The sequence below is a fragment of the Oncorhynchus tshawytscha genome, linkage group LG05 (genome assembly GCF_018296145.1).
Source record: "Oncorhynchus tshawytscha isolate Ot180627B linkage group LG05, Otsh_v2.0, whole genome shotgun sequence".
NCBI lineage: Eukaryota > Metazoa > Chordata > Actinopteri > Salmoniformes > Salmonidae > Oncorhynchus > Oncorhynchus tshawytscha.
This window is the reverse complement of record NC_056433.1, coordinates 71,982,000-72,002,432: the sequence shown is the minus strand read 5'-3', so window position 1 is coordinate 72,002,432 and position 20,433 is coordinate 71,982,000.

The following is a 20,433-nucleotide window of genomic DNA, read 5'->3' as shown; positions in this document are numbered from 1 at the left end:
TAGTTATAGGGGTCAAATTTGTCTCCATTATTGTGGATTGGGGTGATCAGTCCTTGGTTCCAAATATTGGGGAAGATGCCAGAGCTAAGGATGATGTTAAAGAGTTTTAATATAGCCAATTGGAATTTGTGGTCTGTCTATTTTATAATTTCATTGAGGATACCATTAACACCACAGGCCTTTTTGGGTTGGAGGGTTTGTATTTTGTCCTGTTGTTCATTCAATTTACATTGGAGAATCCTATAGGTTGTGTTAGTCTTTAATAGTTGATTCTAAGATTTGTATTTGATCATGTATATTTTTTTGCTGTTTGTTCTTTGTTATAGGGACAAAAATATTGGAAAAGTGGTTTCCCCTTACATCTCCGTTTTGGATAGATAACTAGGGACGCACAATATATCGGTAAGCATATAGGAATTGGCCGATATTAGCTAAAAATGCCAACATCGGCCCGATGTCTAGTTTAAAGCCGATGTTCAAAACCGATGTCAAAGCTGACGTGCATACCTATATAACGTAGATAGATTATGTGCATACCTATATAACGTAGGTCGATGACGTGCATACCTATATAATGTAGGTAGATGAGGTACATACCTATATAACGTAGATAGATGACGTGCATACCTAATATAACGTAGATAGATGACGTGCATACCTATATAACGTAGGTAGATGACGTGCATACCTATATAACGTAGGTAGATGACGTGCATACCTATATAACGTAGGTAGATGACGTGCATACCTATATAACGTAGGTAGATGATGTGCATACCTATATAACGTAGGTCGATGACGTGCATACCTATATAATGTAGGTAGATGAGGTACATACCTATATAACGTAGATAGATGACGTGCATACCTAATATAACGTAGGTAGATGACGTGCATACCTAATATAACGTAGGTAGATGACGTGCATACCTATATAACGTAGGTAGATGACGTGCATACCTATATAACGTAGGTAGATGACGTGCATACCTATATAACGTAGGTAGATGAGGTACATACCTATATAACGTAGATAGATGACGTGCATACCTAATATAACGTAGATAGATGACGTGCATACCTATATAACGTAGATAGATGATGTAATGACTCCACGAAAAATACAGCGCTACACAGAACAAAAGCCGAAAATACTAAGTGCACACTTCCAACAACTAAACAAGTTCAAGTCGAGCAGTCATTTGAAAGAGTAAGTACATTTTTGCGAGACAACTCAAAGGCGAAATCCATTAACGCCAAGATAATGGAATTCATTGCCCTTGGCAATCAACCGTAGATTGATAGATGATGTTGGCTTTCGCCGACCGTTCGAGACCTCGAGCCCCGGTACACACTATCAAGTAGGCGCTATTTTTCAGATGTTGCCTTACAGGAGTTCCCCAGTATTGTTGAAACGCACATTCCTGAGCTACTTGCTATGGGCGTGCGTCACTGCTATTATCTTCACGACTGACATTTGGACCAGGGATATCAGCCCCATGAGCATGCTGAGTCTGATAGCACAGTGGGTCAACGAGGATTTCGTACTGAGGAAAGCCATATTGCATGCTTAAGAATGTGCTGGTTCTCATACTGCTGCTGCCATTTCAATGGCATTTGACAACATGTTTGAAACTTGGAAACATGAACACACTCCTAGCTCCATTCGAACAACTGACTGGAGAAATAAGCTCTTCAACTGTGTCTGCAGCAGACGTGATACCCTCTGTCATGGCATTGAAACGCCTGCTCAACAAAACTGCCCACACAGACGTGGTGTTAACACCTGCAAAAGTACTCTACAAGAGGCTGTGTACAAGCAATTCAGTGGCATCCTCTCTGAGCCTCTTTATTGTGTCGCACCCTGCTCGGTACAAGGACCACTACTTCGATGCAGACAAGAAACAGGGCTTACGTGAAATGTTACATACACAGCTGGACAAGATGGAAACAGACACATTGACAGTGCGCACCGAGGAAAAGAGGCCATGGACAGACAGAGCTGAAACTTCACTGCTTGACATGTATGATGAAATCCTGGTTGAGAATGAAACGACTGAACAAATGAACAACAAAACAGCACAGCAAGTGAAAGAAATAGGTTTTGATTATGTTTTACTGGTAATGGGGACATACGTAAATACCCCAAAAATTGCTTTTTGGTCAGTGTGTGTGGGTGTGTGTTTCAACTATTTAACTGTACTAGAATGCTTAAAAGGCCGCAAAAAAAATATTATTTGTTTTCAGTATCGGTATCGGGTTTTTTTTGTCAAGGAAAATATTGGATATCGGGTGTCGGCCAAAAATGTCACATCCCTATAGATAACTCTTCTTGTTGTTGTTTGGTTAGTGTTTTCCAATCTTTCCAGGATTGGTTAGAGTTTATGGATTCTTCAATTACATTGAGCTGATTTCTGACGTGCTGTTCCTTCTTTTTCCGTTGTCTATTTATTTATTGTTTTAGTGATTCACCATTGTGAAGGCGAACGCTCATGGTTTTCTGGGTCTCTAATTTTTATGTTGGGTAGGTTTCTCAATTTCTTTCTTAAGTTTTTGCATTCTTCATCAAACCATTTGTCATTGTTGTTAATTTTTTTTGGTTTTCTGTTTGAAATGTTTAGATTTGATAGGGAAGCTGAGAGGTCAAATATACTGTTTAGGTTTTCTACTGCCAAGTTAACACCTTCACTATTAGGAAGTTGTGTAAAAGGAATTTAATTTGTTGTTGCCTAATTGTTTTTTGGTAGATTTCCACAATACTTTCCTTCCATCTATAGCATTTCTTAATATGATTCAGTTCCTTTGGTTTGATGCCCCACGATTGAATATTGCTCTGTTCAAGTAGACAGTGATTTTGCTATGATTTGATAGGGGTGTCAGTGGGTTGACTGTGAACACTCTGAGAGACTCTGGGTTGAAGTCAGTGATAAAGTAGTCTACAGTACTACTGCCAAGAGATGAGCTATACAGTGGGGAGAACAAGTATTTGATACACTGCCGATTTTGCAGGATTTCCTACTTACAAAGCATGTAGAGGTCTGTAATGTTTATCATAGGTAGACTTCAACTGTGAGAGACGGAATCTAAAACAAAAATCCAGAAAATCATATTGTATGATTTTTAAGTAATTAATTTGCATTTTATTGCATGACATAAGTATTTGATACATCAGAAAAGCAGAACTTAATATTTGGTACAGAAACCTTTGTTTGCAATTACAGAGATTATATGTTTCCTGTAGTTCTTGACCAGGTTTGCACACACTGCAGCAGGGATTTTGGCCCATGCAGACCTTCTCCAGATCCTTCAGGTTTCGGGGCTGTCGCTGGGCAATACGGACTTACAGCTCCCTCCAAAGATGTTCTATTGGGTTCAGGTCTGGCTAGGCCACTCCAGGACCTTGAGTTGCTTCTTACGGAGCCACTCCTTAGTTGCCCTGGCTGTGTGTTTCGGGTCGTTGTCATGCTGGAAGACCCAGCCACGACCCATCTTCAATGCTCTTACTGAGGGAAGGAGGTTGTTGGCCAAGATCTCGCGATACATGGCCCCATCTATCCTCCCCTCAATACGGTGCAGTCGTCCTGTCCCCTTTGCAGAAAAGCATCCCCAAAGAATGATGTTTCCACCTCCATGCTTCACAGTTGGGATGGTGTTCTTGGGGCTGTACTCATCCTTCTTCTTCCTCCAAACATGGCGAGTGGAGTTTAGACCAGAAAGCTCTATTTTTGTCTCATCAGACCACATGACCTTCTCCCATTCCTCCTCTGGATCATCCAGATGGTCATTGGCAAACTTCAGACGGGCCTGGACATGCGCTGGCTTGAGCAGGGGGACCTTGCGTGCACTGCAGGATTTTAATCCATGACGGCGTAGTGTGTTACTAATGGCTTTCTTTGAGACTGTGGTCCCAGCTCTCTTCAGGTCATTGACCAGGTCCTGCCGTGTAGTCCTGGGCCGATCCCTCACCTTCCTCATGATCATTGATGCCCCACAAGGTGAGATCTTGCATGGAGCCCCAGACCGAGGGTGATTGACCGTCATCTTGAACTTCTTCCATTTTCTAATAATTGCAGCAACAGTTGTTTCCTTCTCACTAAGCTGCTTGCCTATTGTCCTGTAGCCCATCCCATCCTTGTGCAGGTCTACAATTTTATCCCTGATGTCCTTACACAGCTCTCTGGTCTTGGCCATTGTGGAGAGGTTGGAGTCTGTTTGATTGAGTGTGTGGACAGGTGTCTTTTATACAGGTAACGAGTTCAAACAGATGCAGTTAATACAGGTAATGAGTGGAGAACAGGAGGGATTCTTAAATAAAAACTAACAGGTCTGTGAGAGCCGGAATTCTTACTGGTTGGTAGGTGATCAAATACTTATGTCATGCAATAAAATGCTAATGAATTACTTAAAAATCATACAATGTGATTTTCTGGGTTTTTGTTTTAGATTCTATCTCTTACAGTTGAAGTGTACCTATGATAACAATTACAGACCTCTACATGCTTAATAAGTAGAAAAACCTGCAAAATCGGCAGTATCAGTATCAAATACTTGTTCTCCCCACTGTAGGTGTACCTACCATAGGAGTCCCCTCGAAGCCTACCATTGACTATGTACATACCCAGCGTGCGACAGAGCTGCAGGAGTTGTGACCCGTTTTTGTTGGTTATGTTGTCGTAGTTGTACCTTGGGGGGCATATGGGGGAGGGAATGCTGTCACCTCCAGGCAGGTGTTTGTCCCCCTGTATGCAGAGGGTGTCAGGTTCTGGTCCAGTTCTGGCATTTAGGTCACCACAGACTAGTACATGTCTATGGGCCTGGAAATGGTTGATTTCCTCCTCCAGGACGGAGAAGCTGTCTTCATTAAAGCATGGGTATTCTAGTGGGGGGGATATAGGTAGCACACAGGAGGACATTTTCCCCTGTTGAGACAATGCTCTCCGTCTCTGTGTCTGTCTACCTGAAGTGATAAACAACAACATTAGACTATGGGTGTTGATTATATTCACAGCATTGTTAAACCTCAATAGTCTCTGTCTAGTTCGATTAGATACACTGCATGAATAAGATGATTAACATGATTCACTTTACAGTCTTTGGTGTGGGACCTGACAATGTCTTGTTTTGCTTTGTCCTTTATCTAAAGCTATGCCTGACTGCCATACTGATGCCCAACCCCCTAACCACTGTTCCCCTCCCCCTTGATGGGGACATCAGTATATTCTAGCTTGTCCTTTATCTAAAGCTATGCCTGACTGCCATACTGATGCCCAACCCCTAACCACTGTTCTCCTCCCCTTGATGGGGACATCAGTATATTCTAGCTTGTCCTTTATCTAAAGCTATGCCTGACTGCCATACTGATGCCCAACCCCTTTATCTAACCACTGTTCCCCTCCCCCCCTCCCCTTGATGGGGACATCAGTATATTCTAGCTTGTCCTTTATCTAAAGCTATGCCTGACTGCCATACTGATGCCCAACCCCTAACCACTGTTCCCCTCCCCTTGATGGGGACATCAGTATATTCTAGCTTGTCCTTTATCTAAAGCTATGCCTGACTGCCATACTGATGCCCAACCCCTAACCACTGTTCCCTCCCCCTTGATGGGGACATCAGTATATTCTAGCTTGTCCTTTATCTAAAGCTATGCCTGACTGCCATACTGATGCCCAACCCCTAACCACTGTTCTCCTCCCCTTGATGGGGACATCAGTATATTCTAGCTTGTCCTTTATCTAAAGCTATGCCTGACTGCCATACTGATGCCCAACCCCTAACCACTGTTCTCCTCCCCTTGATGGGGACATCAGTATATTCTAGCTTGTCCTTTATCTAAAGCTATGCCTGACTGCCATACTGATGCCCAACCCCCCTAACCACTGTTCTCCTCCCCCCAACCCCTTGATGGGGACATCAGTATATTCTAGCTTGTCCTTATCTAAAGCTATGCCTGACCGCCATACTGATGCCCAACCCCTAACCACTGTTCTCCTCCCCTTGATGGGGACATCAGTATATTCTAGCTTGTCCTTTATCTAAAGCTATGCCTGACCGCCATACTGATGCCCAACCCCTAACCACTGTTCCCCTCCCCCTTGATGGGGACATCAGTATATTCTAGCTTGTCCTTTATCTAAAGCTATGCCTGACTGCCATACTGATGCCCAACCCCTAACCACTGTTCTCCTCCCCTTGATGGGGACATCAGTATATTCTAGCTTGTCCTTTATCTAAAGCTATGCCTGACTGCCATACTGATGCCCAACCCCTAACCACTGTTCTCCTCCCCTTGATGGGGACATCAGTATATTCTAGCTTGTCCTTTATCTAAAGCTATGCCTGACCATACTGATGCCCAACCCCTAACCACTGTTCCCCTCCCCTTGATGGGGACATCAGTATATTCTAGCTTGTCCTTTATCTAAAGCTATGCCTGACTGCCATACTGATGCCCAACCCCTAACCACTGTTCTCCTCCCCTTGATGGGGACATCAGTATATTCTAGCTTGTCCTTTATCTAAAGCTATGCCTGACTGCCATACTGATGCCCAACCCCTAACCACTGTTCCCCTCCCCTTGATGGGGACATCAGTATATTCTAGCTTGTCCTTTATCTAAAGCTATGCCTGACTGCCATACTGATGCCCAACCCCTAACCACTGTTCTCCTCCCCTTGATGGGGACATCAGTATATTCTAGCTTGTCCTTTATCTAAAGCTATGCCTGACTGCCATACTGATGCCCAACCCCTAACCACTGTTCCCCTCCCCTTGATGGGGACATCAGTATATTCTAGCTTGTCCTTTATCTAAAGCTATGCCTGACTGCCATACTGATGCCCAACCCCTAACCACTGTTCTCCTCCCCTTGATGGGGACATCAGTATATTCTAGCTTGTCCTTTATCTAAAGCTATGCCTGACTGCCATACTGATGCCCAACCCCCTAACCACTGTTCCCCTCCCCTTGATGGGGACATCAGTATATTCTAGCTTGTCCTTTATCTAAAGCTATGCCTGACTGCCATACTGATGCCCAACCCCTAACCACTGTTCCCCTCCCCTTGATGGGGACATCAGTATATTCTAGCTTGTCCTTTATCTAAAGCTATGCCTGACTGCCATACTGATGCCCAACCCCTAACCACTGTTCCCCTCCCCCTTGATGGGGACATCAGTATATTCTAGCTTGTCCTTTATCTAAAGCTATGCCTGACTGCCATACTGATGCCCAACCCCTAACCACTGTTCTCCTCCCCTTGATGGGGACATCAGTATATTCTAGCTTGTCCTTTATCTAAAGCTATGCCTGACTGCCATACTGATGCCCAACCCCTAACCACTGTTCCCCTCCCCTTGATGGGGACATCAGTATATTCTAGCTTGTCCTTTATCTAAAGCTATGCCTGACCGCCATACTGATGCCCAACCCCTAACCACTGTTCTCCTCCCCTTGATGGGGACATCAGTATATTCTAGCTTGTCCTTTATCTAAAGCTATGCCTGACCGCCATACTGATGCCCAACCCCTAACCACTGTTCCCCTCCCCTTGATGGGGACATCAGTATATTCTAGCTTGTCCTTTATCTAAAGCTATGCCTGACTGCCATACTGATGCCCAACCCCTAACCACTGTTCTCCTCCCCTTGATGGGGACATCAGTATATTCTAGCTTGTCCTTTATCTAAAGCTATGCCTGACTGCCATACTGATGCCCAACCCCTAACCACTGTTCCCCTCCCCCTTGATGGGGACATCAGTATATTCTAGCTTGTCCTTTATCTAAAGCTATGCCTGACTGCCATACTGATGCCCAACCCCTAACCACTGTTCCCCTCCCCTTGATGGGGACATCAGTATATTCTAGCTTGTCCTTTATCTAAAGCTATGCCTGACTGCCATACTGATGCCCAACCCCTAACCACTGTTCCCCTCCCCCTTGATGGGGACATCAGTATATTCTAGCTTGTCCTTTATCTAAAGCTATGCCTGACCGCCATACTGATGCCCAACCCCTAACCACTGTTCTCCTCCCCCTTGATGGGGACATCAGTATATTCTAGCTTGTCCTTTATCTAAAGCTATGCCTGACCGCCATACTGATGCCCAACCCCCTAACCACTGTTCTCCTCCCCCTTGATGGGGACATCAGTATATTCTAGCTTGTCCTTTATCTACAGCTATGTTTGGCATTCTATCCTCCTGCCCTTTTACCATAAAACCTCCAACCCCTCTCCCTTTTCACCTAGGCTTTTTGAACTTTTCTCACTAGAGAGATTAGTCAGTCAGTTTGAGGGTGGGGCGGGGGAGGGGGGTGCTGCTGTGTTAGGTCTGCAGCGGTATTGTTCAACACAGCAGGGGGTAGCTGATAAATGTCTTCTAAGCTTCACTAAAAACAAACAAACAAAATGGATGCCTCTTAGAGCTGTGGTGAGTCATACGGGGGTTTAATCCCTGCGCTGTTGATACTGTAGAACCTTAACTGTTCCTGTTGTTACTGTTGTTATAGAGACTCTCACTATCCTTTATAATGCCTGTCCAGATAAATGCAGGGGATTTTACGCTTCTATGGAGGTGATCCTGGGGAAATGGTTTGAGGCTAACGTGATGAATATAGAATTCCTCCATTTTTTTGTGGTGTACTACGGATGTGTTTTTTGAGAAATAGGTTATGGGTTTTTGTGCTGGTGAATGTGTGGTCTCACATTAGCCAGATGAATGCTGTATGGTGCTGTATGGTGTTGTTTGGGTGTTTGTCGCAGAGTTAATCAAACAAAGACTGTCTACAAACTCGGAGTCATGTTTTGTGTGTGTGTTTGTGTGATGACCTCACTGTTACCAGGCCATACTAGAAGGGAGGCTGACAAAGCTGTTGTTTCCCCATCATGCCTTCCCATTTTTTCACCGATCAGGTTCTGTGTCTAAAATCATAATTTCTTCATGTTCACGTTCAGTAATCATGTATAAGACCAGCTGACATTGTGGTGTGTCACAAACAAAGACCGCACACACACATACACAGGCTCCTCTGCTCACGCATGCACGTACGCACACACACAGCTACCTATGCTGACATAATAAGGATCCATTTCACTTGACACATGTCTAAGTGTTGCTGTACACCTGAGACCTAACAGTCCTTCGGGCCCTGGCAGACACATGGCCCCTCAGGAATATGACTGATTATACAGTAGACATTCACCCACACACAACTTGTGACATTGATCTGAAATAATGCTTTGAATAGGCACTGTTCTCTCACTGTAATTATACAGGGTGTGTGTGTGGGTTGGTTCGTCTATTCTTGTGGGGACCTAAAATCCCCAAAAGTCACCACAAGGATAGTAAAACAAGGAACATTCTCCCTCGTGGAGACATTTCCCACATCCCAATGAGGACAAAGACTATTTTAAGCTTAGGGGTTCGGTTTAGGGTTAGGGTTACAGTTATGATAAGAGTTAGTGGTTAGGAGTTAGGTTTCGGGTTAGGGTTATGGGTTAAATTTAGGGTTATGGTAAGGGTCAGGGGTTAGGGAAAATATGATTTGCTTGTTTGTAGGTGACCAAATACTTATTTTCCACCATAATTTGCAAATAAATTCATTAAAAATCCTACAATGTGATTTTCTGGATTTTTTTTTTCTCATTTTGTCTGTCATAGTTGAAGTGTACATATGATGAAACTTACAGGCCTCTCTCGTCTTTTTAAGTGGGAGAACTTGCACAATTGGTGGCTGACTAAATACTTTTTTGCCCCACTGTATACTGTCAGAGCTGGTAGGATAAAGCTGCATTGTTGTTCTTGTTGTTGTTATTATTGTTTGTCTCAGAGAGTAAGGAGTCGTACTATAGCATTTTGCCACACCACAGTAGACATGCTCAAAAGTATTCATGTTAATAGAAAATAATAGCATATCGTTATTCCAAGGCTGCTATGGTAGTCATGGTATGACCAACAATGGCGCCGGAGAAGAAAGCTAACGTTTTACGTGTCCCCAACCGATTGTGTTTTATTTTTTTTATTTGCGTTGTTTGTCACTTATTTTTTTACTTATTTTGTACATCAAATCAAATGTATTTATATAGCCCTTCGTACATCAGCTGATATCTCAAAGTGCTGTACAGAAACCCAGCCTAAATCCCCAAACAGCAAGCAATGCAGGTGTAGAAGCATGGTGGCTAGGAAAAACTTCATAGAAAGGCCAAAACCTAGGAAGAAACCTAGAGAGGAACCAGGCTATGTGGGGTGGCCAGTCCTCTTCTGGCTGTGCCGGGTGGAGATAATAACAGAACATGGCCAAGATGTTCAAATGTTCATAAATTACCAGCATGGTCGAATAATAATAAGGCAGAACAGTTGAAACTGGAGCAGCAGCACGGCCAGGTGGACTGGGGACAGCAAGGAGTCATCATGTCAGGTAGTCCTGGGGCATGGTTCTAGGGCTCAGGTCCTCCGAGAGAGAGAAAGAGAGAATTAGAGAAAGCACACTTAGATTCACACAGGACACCGAATAGGACAGGAGAAGTACTCCAGATATAACAAATTGACCCTAGCCCCCCGACACATAAACTACTGCAGCATAAATACTGGCGATACATAATGTTGCCGCTACTGTCTCTTATGACCGAACATAACTTCTGGACATCAGGACTGCTGTTACTCACCACGGACTGGCAGAATCCTTTTTTTCCTCTAACGAGACTGACGACCCCAACGTGAATGATATACTGCTTTCTCGGGAACAGGCCCAGATCCCTGTGACTTGCGTGAAGAGGAGGCTGAGAAAAAGGGGCCAGAGGGCAGGCTGCCATCTGAGAATTTGTAGCGATCGAATAAACCCCCAATTCTTCCATTCTGCTAGCAAACGTGCAATCTTTGGAGAATAAAATCAATGACCTACACGGAAGAATAAACTACCAACGGGACATTCAAAACTGTAATATTTTACGTATCACGGAGTCGTGGCTGAACGACGACAATATCAACATACAGCTGGCTGGTTATACGCTGTACCGGCAGGATAGAAAAGCGGCATCTGGTAAGACAAGGGGTCGCGGACTATATATTTTGTAAATAATAGCTGGTGCATGATATCTAAGGAAGTCTCAAGCTATTGCTCGCCTGAGGTAGAGTATCTTATGATAAGTATCTCATGATAAGCTGTAGTACCTACCTAGAGAGTTTACATCTGTATTCTTTGTAGCTGTTTACATACCACCACAGACGGAGGCTGGCACTAAGACAGCATTGAACGAGCTGTATTCAGCCATAAGCAAACAAGAAAATGCTCAACCAGAGGCGGCGCTCCGAGTAGCCGGGGACTATAATGCAGGGAAACTTAAATCTGTTTTACAACATTTCTATCAGCATTTTAAATGTGCAACTAGAGGGAAAACATCTCTGGACCACCTTTACTCCACACACAGAGATACATACACAGCTCTCCCTCGCCATCCATTTGGCAAATCTGACCATAATTCTATCCTCCTGATTCCTGCTTACAAGCAAAAAATAAAGCAGAATACACCAGTGACTAGATCAATAAAAAAGTGGTCAGATGAAGCAGATGCTAAGCTACAGGACTGTTTTGCTAGCACAGACTGGAATATGTTCTGGGATTCCTCAGATGGCATTGAGGAGTACACCACATCAGTCATTGGCTTCATCAATAAGTGCATCGAAGATGTCGTCCCCTCAGTGACCGTATGTACATACCCCAACCAGAAGCCATGGATTACAGGCAACATCCGCACTGAGCTAAAGGCTAGAGCTGCCGCTTTCAAGGAGTGGGACTCTATGCCCTCAGGTGAACCATCAAACAGGCAAAGTGTCAATACAGGACTAAGTTCAAATCATGCTACACCGGCTCTTACACTCGTCGCATGTGGCAGGGCTTGCAAACCATTACAGACTACGAAGGGAAGCACAGCCGCAAGCTGCCCAGTGACACGAGCCTACCAGATCAGCTAAACTACTTCAATGCTCGCTTCGAGGCAAATAACACTGAAACATGCATGAGTGCATCAGCTGTTCCGGAAGACTGTGTGATCACGCTCTCTGCAGCCGATGTGAGTAAGTAACGTTCACAAGGCTGCAGGGCCAGACGGATTACCAGGACATGTTGACCAACTCGCAAGTGTCTTCACTGACATTTTCAACCTCTCCCTGTCCGAGTCTGTAATACCAACATGTTTTAAGCAGACCACCATCATGCCTGTGCCCAAGAACACTAAGGTAACCTGCCTAAATTACTACCGACCCGTAGCACTCATGTCTGTAGCCATGAAGTGCTTTGAAAGGCTGGTCATTGCTCACATCAACACCATTATCCCAGAAACCCTAGACCCACTCCAATTTGAATACCGCCCCAATAGATCCACAGATGATGCAATCTCATTCACACTCCACACGGCCCTTTCCCACCTGGACAAAAGGAACACCTATGTGAGAATGCTATTCATTGACTACAGCTCAGCGTTCAACACCATAGTGCCCTCAAAGCTCATCAATAAGCTAAGGACCCTGGGACTAAACACCTCCCTCTGCAACTGGATCCTGGACTTCCTGACAGGCCGCCCCTAGGTGATAAGTGTAGGTAACAACACATCCGCCAAGCTGATCCTCAACACAGGGTCCCCTCGGGGGTGCTTGCTCAGTCCCCTCCTGTACTCCCTGTTCACTCATTACTGCATGGCCAGGTACGACTCCAACACCATCATTAAGTCTTCTGATGACACAACAACGGTAGGCGTGATCACCGACAACGATGAGACAACCTATAGGGAGGAGGTCAGATGATTGTGGACTACAGGAAAAAGAGGACTGAGCACGCCCCCATTCATATCGACGGGGCTGCTGTGGAGCAAGTTAAGAGCTTCAAGTTCCTTGATGTCCTCATCACCAATAAACTAACGTGGTCCAAGCACATCAATAACGGTCTTGAAGAGGGCACGACAAAACCTATTGCCCCTGAGGAGACTGAAAATATTTGGCATGGGTCCTGAGATCCTCAAAAGGTTCTACAGCTGCACCATCAAGAGCATCCTGACTGGTATGGCAACTGCTCGGGCCTCTCACCGCAAAGCACTACAGCTACAGAGGATAGTGCAAACGGCCCAGTACATCACTGGGGCCAAACTGCATTGTTGGTTAGGGGCTTGTAGGTAAGCATTTCACTGTAAGGTCTATGACCTGTTGTATACTGCGCATGTGACTATTACAATTTGATTTGATTTAATAGGCTCTAGTGGGAACCAATTTGGTAAGATTTTGGGGTGGGAAAGGGCATACTTAGTCAGCTGCACAACTAAATGCATTCAACCGAAATGTGTCTTCCGCATTTAACCCAACCCCTCTTAATCAGAGCTGCGGGCAGCTGCCTTAATCGAAATGTTCAATGATATAATTATACTGAACAAAACATAAACGTAACATGCAATAATTTCAAAGATTTTACTGAGTTACAGTTCATATAAGGTAATCAGTCAATTTAAATAAATATATTAGGCCCTAATCTATGGATTTCATATGACTGGGAATACAGATATGCATCTGTTGGTCACAGATACATGGTGTGACCACCATTTTCCTCATGCAGCGGGACACATCTCCTGCGCAGTTGATCTGGCTGTTGATTTTGGCCTGTGGAATGTTGTCCAACTCCTCTTCAATGGCTTTGCGAAGTTGCTGGATATTGGCAGGAACTGGAACATGCTGTCGCACACGTTGATCCAGAGCATCCCAAACATGCTAAATGGGTAACATGTCTGGTGAGGATGCAGGCCATGGAAGAACTGGGACATTTTCAGCTTCCAGGAATTGTGTACAGATGCTTGCAACATAGGGCCATGCATTATCATGCTAAAACATGAGGTGATGGCGGCGGATGAATGGCACGACAATTGGCGTCAGGATCTCGTCAAGGTATCTCTGTGCATTCAAATTGCCATAGATGCAATTTTGTTTGTTGTCCGTACCTTATGTCTGCCCATACTTTAACCCCACTGCCATCATGGGGCACTTTGTTCCCACTGTTGACATCAGCAAACTTGTCACCCACACGATGCCATACACATGGTCTGTGGTTGTAAGGCCGGTTGGACGCACTGCCAAATTCTCTAAAACGACATTGGAGGCGGCTTATGCTTGAGAAATTAACATTAAATGATCTTGCAACAGCTCGGGTGGACATTCCTGCAGTCAGCATGCCAATTGCACACTCCCTCAAAAGTTGAGACATCTGTGGCATTGGGTTGTATGACAAAATAGTACATTTTAGAGTGGCCTTTTATTGTCCCCAACACAAGGTGCACCTGTGTAATGATCATGCTGTTTAATCAGCTTCTTGATATGCCACATCTGTCAGGTGGATGGATTATCTTGGCAAATGAGAAATGCTCACTAACAGTGATGTAAACAAATTTGTGCACAAAATTTGAGAGAAATAAGCTTTTTGTGAGAACATGGGACCAACACTTAGTGCATTTATATTTTTGTTCAGTGTATATGCACGCACACACGTGCACCCACACGTGCACACAGCAAAACATAAACGAACACACAGTACATACGCCTCTCTCTTTAAGTACAGAACATTTTGAGTGTGTGTGTGCCATGCTGATGAAGGGAAATGGAAATTATATGGGTGTGTGTCCATGTGTGTCTGTGGGGTTTGCAGCCAGAGAAACACTCCCCTTCTTTTCTTTCTGTCCCACCCTTCCCCCTTCCCTCCCTCCCTGCTTATTCTCTCCACATGTCCTTGTCTTTGTCCAATTCCTCTCTCTGTTCTCTTTCCCTATCCATTCCACCCCTCCTCCTCTCATTCTCTCTCCCTCCAACTCATCCCCAAGCTTGTGTGGGATTCTTTCTAGGCTTATTTCGAATCTCTGATCTCCCTTCTATCTCGCTGTTCCACACACACACACAATGAGAGAACAGTGCTTATTCAATACATTATTTCAGAACAAGAGGTCACAAGCTTCTGGTTGTGTGTGTGTGTATTTACTGTATAATCAGTCTTATTCCTGAGGGGCCATGAGTCTGCCAGGGGCCACAAGGACTGTTAGGTTTTATATGTACTCAATCATTCTACAGGGTTAAATGTTGTGATCCCTCTCTCCATTTCTCCCTTCTTTCTTTCTCCCTCTCTCCATTCCCTTCCTCTCTCTTTTTCCCTTGTTGCTCTCCCTCCATAAAATGTCTCTATTTCTCCACGTCTCCCCTTCAATTCCCTCCATTTCTTCCTTCATAGAGAATGTGGGATAAAGAGGAAAAAAGAAGGGATTGAGAAAGAAGTGGAGAGGAGTAGAGTATTAGTGATAGAGAGAATAGAAGGATACAGTTAAATTACTGACTCAGCCGGAAAGAAGAACAATCACCCCATGTCCTTCCCTCCCTGTCCTCCATCCTCCTCTCTCCCTCTCTTCCTCTCTCACAGGTGCCTGTTATCCATGACAGCTGCCTTATCACCCCCGCTATCCCTCAGACCTTCCACACTCAGTGAGTGGGTGTGGGGGTCAAGCCTTTTGTTATGACAGATTTCTTTAGCCACAATCAGTGTTTTCTCTCTCTTTTCTTTCTCTTTCCTTTCTCTCTGCAGCTGATCACTTTCAGCCCTAGTCAGAGGATTGCCTCCTTGTGAAAGGAGAAGCAGGGAACAGGAGTGGGACAGGGGAGGGGGTAGAGGACAGGGGAGGGGGTAGAGGACAGGGGAGGGGGAGGGCAGGGGAGGGGTAGGGGCAGGGGAGGGGGTAGAGGGCAGGGGGGGTAGAGGACAGAGGGGGGTAGAGGACAGGGGAGGGGCTAGGGGGAGGTGGTAGAGGACAGGGGAGGGGGTAAGGGCAGGGGAGGGGTGGAGGAGGACAGGGGAGGGGCTAGAGGGGGGAGGGGTAGAGGACAGGGGAGGGGGTAGAGGGCAGGGGAGGGGTAGAGGGCAGGGGGTAGGGGGAGGGTGGAGGACAGGGGAGGGGGAGGACAGGGCAGGGGAGGGGGGAGAGGACAGGGGAGGGGGGGGGTAGAGGACAGGGGAGGGGGTAGAGGGCAGGGGAAGGGGGTAGAGGACAGGGGGGGGTAGGGGCAGGGGAAGGGGTAGAGGGGGGAGGGGGAGGGGGGGAGGGGGAGAGGGGGTTAGAGGACAGAGGAGGGGTTAGAGGACAGGGGAGGGGATAGAAGACAGGGGAGGGGATAGAAGACAGGGGAGGGGGTAGAGAACAGGGGGTATGGGGTGGGGGAGGGGGTACAGGATAAGGGAGGGAGTAGAGAACAGGGGAGGGAGTAGAGGACAGGGGGTATGGGGTGGGGCGGGGTAGGGGGGAGGGAGTAGAGAACAGGGGAGGGGGTAGAGGACAGGGGGTGGGGCGGGGGGCGGGGGGGACAGCTTTTCTATGCTGCTGCCATATTGTTTACTATTATTGATTATTATTATTACTATTAATCCTGCTACCAGTCACTTTTTCCTAATCCCTGCCTACATGTACATATCTAGACCACCTTTACTCCACACACAGAGACGTGTACAAAGCTCTCCCTCACCCTCCATCTGGCAAATCTAACCATAATTCTATCCTCCTGATTCCTGTTTACAAGTAAAAACTAAAGCAGGAAGTACCAGTGACTCGCTCAATACGGAAGTGGTCAGATGACACAGATGCTATGCTACAGGACTGTTTTGCTAGCACAGACTGGAATATGTTCCGGGATTCATCCAATGGCATTGAGTATACCACCGTAGTCACCAGCATCATCAATAAGTGCATCGAAGAGGGCCTCCCGGGTGGCGCAGTGCCGTCAGAGACTCTGGGTTCGCGCCCAGTCTCTGTCGTAACCGGCCGCGACCGGGAGGTCCGTGGGGCGACGCACAATTGGCCTAGCGTCGTCCGGGTTAGGGATGTCTTTGTCTCATCGCGCACCAGCGACTCCTGTGGCAGGCCGGTGTGGCTGGCTTCCGGGTTGGATGCACGCTGTGTTAAGAAGCAGTGCAGCTTTGTTGGGTTGTGTATCGGAGGACACATGACTTTCAACCTTCGTCTCTCCCGAGCCCGTACGGGAGTTGTAGCGATGAGACAAGATCGTAGCTACTAAAACAATTGGATACCACGAAATTGGGGAGAAAAAGGGGTAAAAAATAAATAAATAAATAAAATAATAATAAGTGCATCGACGACGTCGTCCCCACAGTGACCGTACGTACATTTCCCAACCAGAAGCCATGGATTACAGGCAACATCTGCACCGAGCTAAAGGCTAGAGGGCATGTGACAAATACAATTTGATTTGATTTAGAGCGGCCGCTTTCAAGGAGCTGGACACTAATCTGGACGTGGCAAGAAACAATGAAGCATGCATGAGAGCACCAGCTGTTCCGGACGAGTGTGTGATCACGCTCTATGTAGCTGATGTGAGCAAGACCTTTAAACAGGTCAACATTCACAAAGCCCCGGGGCCAGACAGATTACCAGGGCGTTTACTCAAAGCATGCGCAGACCAACTGGCAAGTTTCTTCACTGACATTTTCAACCTCTCCTTTACCGAGTCTGTAATACCTACATGTTTCAAACAGACCACCATAGTCCTTGTGCCCAAGAAAGCGACGGTAACCTGCCTAAATGATTATCGCCCCGTAGCACTCACGTCAATAGCCATGAAGTGCTTTGAAAGGCTGGTCATGGCTCACATCAACACCATCATGCCGGAAACCCGAGACCCACTCTTTTTAAAAATGTATTTCACATTTATTTAACCAGGTAGGCCAGTCGAGAACAAGTTCTCATTTACAACTGCGACCTGGCCAAGATAAAGCAAAGCAGTGCGACAAAAACAACAACACAGAGTTAAACATGGGATAAACAAACATACAGTCCATAACACGATAGAAAAATCTGTATACAGTGTGTGCAAATTAGTAAGGAGGCAATAAATAGGCGAAGTAATTCAAATTGAGTAATTTACACTGGAGTGATATATGTGCAGATGAGGATGTGGGAGTAGAAATACATAGCATAGCAAGATTTCTTATAAACGTCCAGATTAGTGTCCCGCTCCTTGAAAGCGGCAGCTCTACATCAAATCAAATTGTATTTGTCAAATGCTCCAAATTCAAATGCTCCAAATACAGGTGTAGTAGACCTTACAGTGAAATGCTTACTGACAAGCCCTCTAGCCTTTAGCTCGGTGCAGATGTTGCCTGTAATCCATGGCTTCTGGTTGGGAAATGTACGTAAAAAGACTGAATATTTACATGGGATGAAAACAAACACGTTTTACTGCTGCACCATCTTGTCCACATGTGCAGTTGTAAACCGTAGTCTGGCTTTTTAATGGCGGTTTTGGAGCAGTGGCTTCTTCCTTGCTGAGTGGCCTTTCAGGTTATGTCGATATAGGACTTGTTTTACTTTGGATGTAGATACTTTTGTACCTGTTTCCTCCAGCATCTTCACAAGGTCCTTTGCTGTTGTTCTGGGATTGATTTGCCCTTTTCGCACCAAAGTATGTTCATCTCTAGGAGACAGAACGCGTCTCCTTCCTGATCGGTATGACGGCTGTGTGGTCCCATGGTATTTATACTTGAATACTATTGTTTGTACAGATGAACGTGGTACCTTCAGTTATTTGGAAATTGCCACCAAGGATGAACCAGACTTGTGGAGGTCTACAAATTTTTTTCTGAGGTCTTGGCTGATTTCTTTTGATTTTCCCATGATGTCAAGCAAAGAGGTACTGAGTTTGAAGGTAGGCCTTGAAATACATCCACAGGTACACCTCCAATTGACTCAAATGATGTCAATTAGCCTATCAGAAGCTTCTAAAGCCAAGACATAATTTTCTGGAATTTGCCAAGCTGTTCAAAGGCACAGTCAGCTTAGTGTATGTAAACTTCTGACCCACTGGAATTGTGATATAGTAAATTATAAGTGAAATAATATGTCTGTAAACAATTGTTGGAAAAATTACTTGTGTCATGCACAAAGTAGATGTCCTAACCGACTTGCCAAAACTATAGTTTGTTAACCAGAAATTTGTGGAGTGGTTGAAAAACTAGTTTAATTACTCCAACCTAAGTGTATATAAACTTCCGACTTCAACTGTATATACTAGGCGGTGCCAGAGGAAGACTCCAGCCACCCAAGTCATAGACTGTTCTCTCTGCTACCGCATGGCAAGTGGTACCGAAGCGCCAAGTCTAGGTCCAAAAGGCTCCTTAACAGTTTCTATCCCCAATCCTTAAGACTGACGAACAATTTATCAAATGTCCACTCGGACTATTTACGTTGACCCCCCCACCCCCTTTGTTTTTACATGGCTGCTACTCGCTGTTTATTATCTATGCATAGTCACTTTACAAATTACCTTGACTATTCTGTACACCCGCACATTGACTCGGTACCGGTACCCCTTGTATATAGCCTCGTTATTGTTATGATTTGATATTTTTTACTTTAGGTTATTTAGTAAATATTTGATTAACTCTATATCTTGAACTGCATTGTTGGTTAAGGGCTTGTAAGTAAGCATTTCACAATAAGGTATACACTTGTTTTATTCAGCGCATGTGACAAATATTTGATTTGATTTCATCTACACAAACTACCCAGTATGCCTTCACATTGTGGATTGTGCTACTGGCACTGACCGTGTACAATATAGTATATAGTTTACCTTCCTTTTTTTTCACCTCTCTTATTTCTTATTTAATTTCGTTTTTTTTATATATATTATATTTTGATATTGAATAGTGCACTGTTGGGAAGGGCTTGCAAGTTAAGCATTTCACTGTACTGGTGGGTGCATGTAACATACAACTTTTGAGGGACGTGTCAGCTGAGTTGAGAGCAGTGGGCATAGGGAGGGGCGTAGGAGGGAGGGGGGTCAGCTGTGGGGAGAGCAGAGGAGGGGAGAGAAAAAGGGATGAGAGCAGAGGAGGAGGGGAGAGGGAGGAGAGGAGGGGGTTCAGTGAGGTAATCAACACGAGGAGTCTTTCTCCTGCTCAGTTAGAACAAAAGGTTCCTGACTCACAGCAGTGTGTGTGTGTGTGTGTGTGTGTGTGTGTGTGTGTGTGTGTGTGCGTGTGTGTGTGTGTGTGTGTGTGTGTGTGTGTGTGTGTGTGCATGAGATTCCCAGAACAGTCTGTAAGCAGACACCACCTCCACAAGGGGTTATGTTTTTGGGGGGAACAGCGGGGGTTGCTTACTGCTATATTTTGCGAGGGATTATATACCAAGCTCTGGCAGAGGTATCTTCATTGTGAGCAGTACATTACATTAGTTTCATACAGCCTGCTACAGTATCTGTCTAATGAGGATGAGGTTTGGGCTCTGGGTCTGATTCTGTTTGAACAAAGCGGGCTGTGCTGACTGGGCACAGACTTTCATCACATAAGCACACAGAGAGAGATAGAGAGGGAGAGAGAAAGGGCTTAAGGGTGAGTCAACCTGGGGT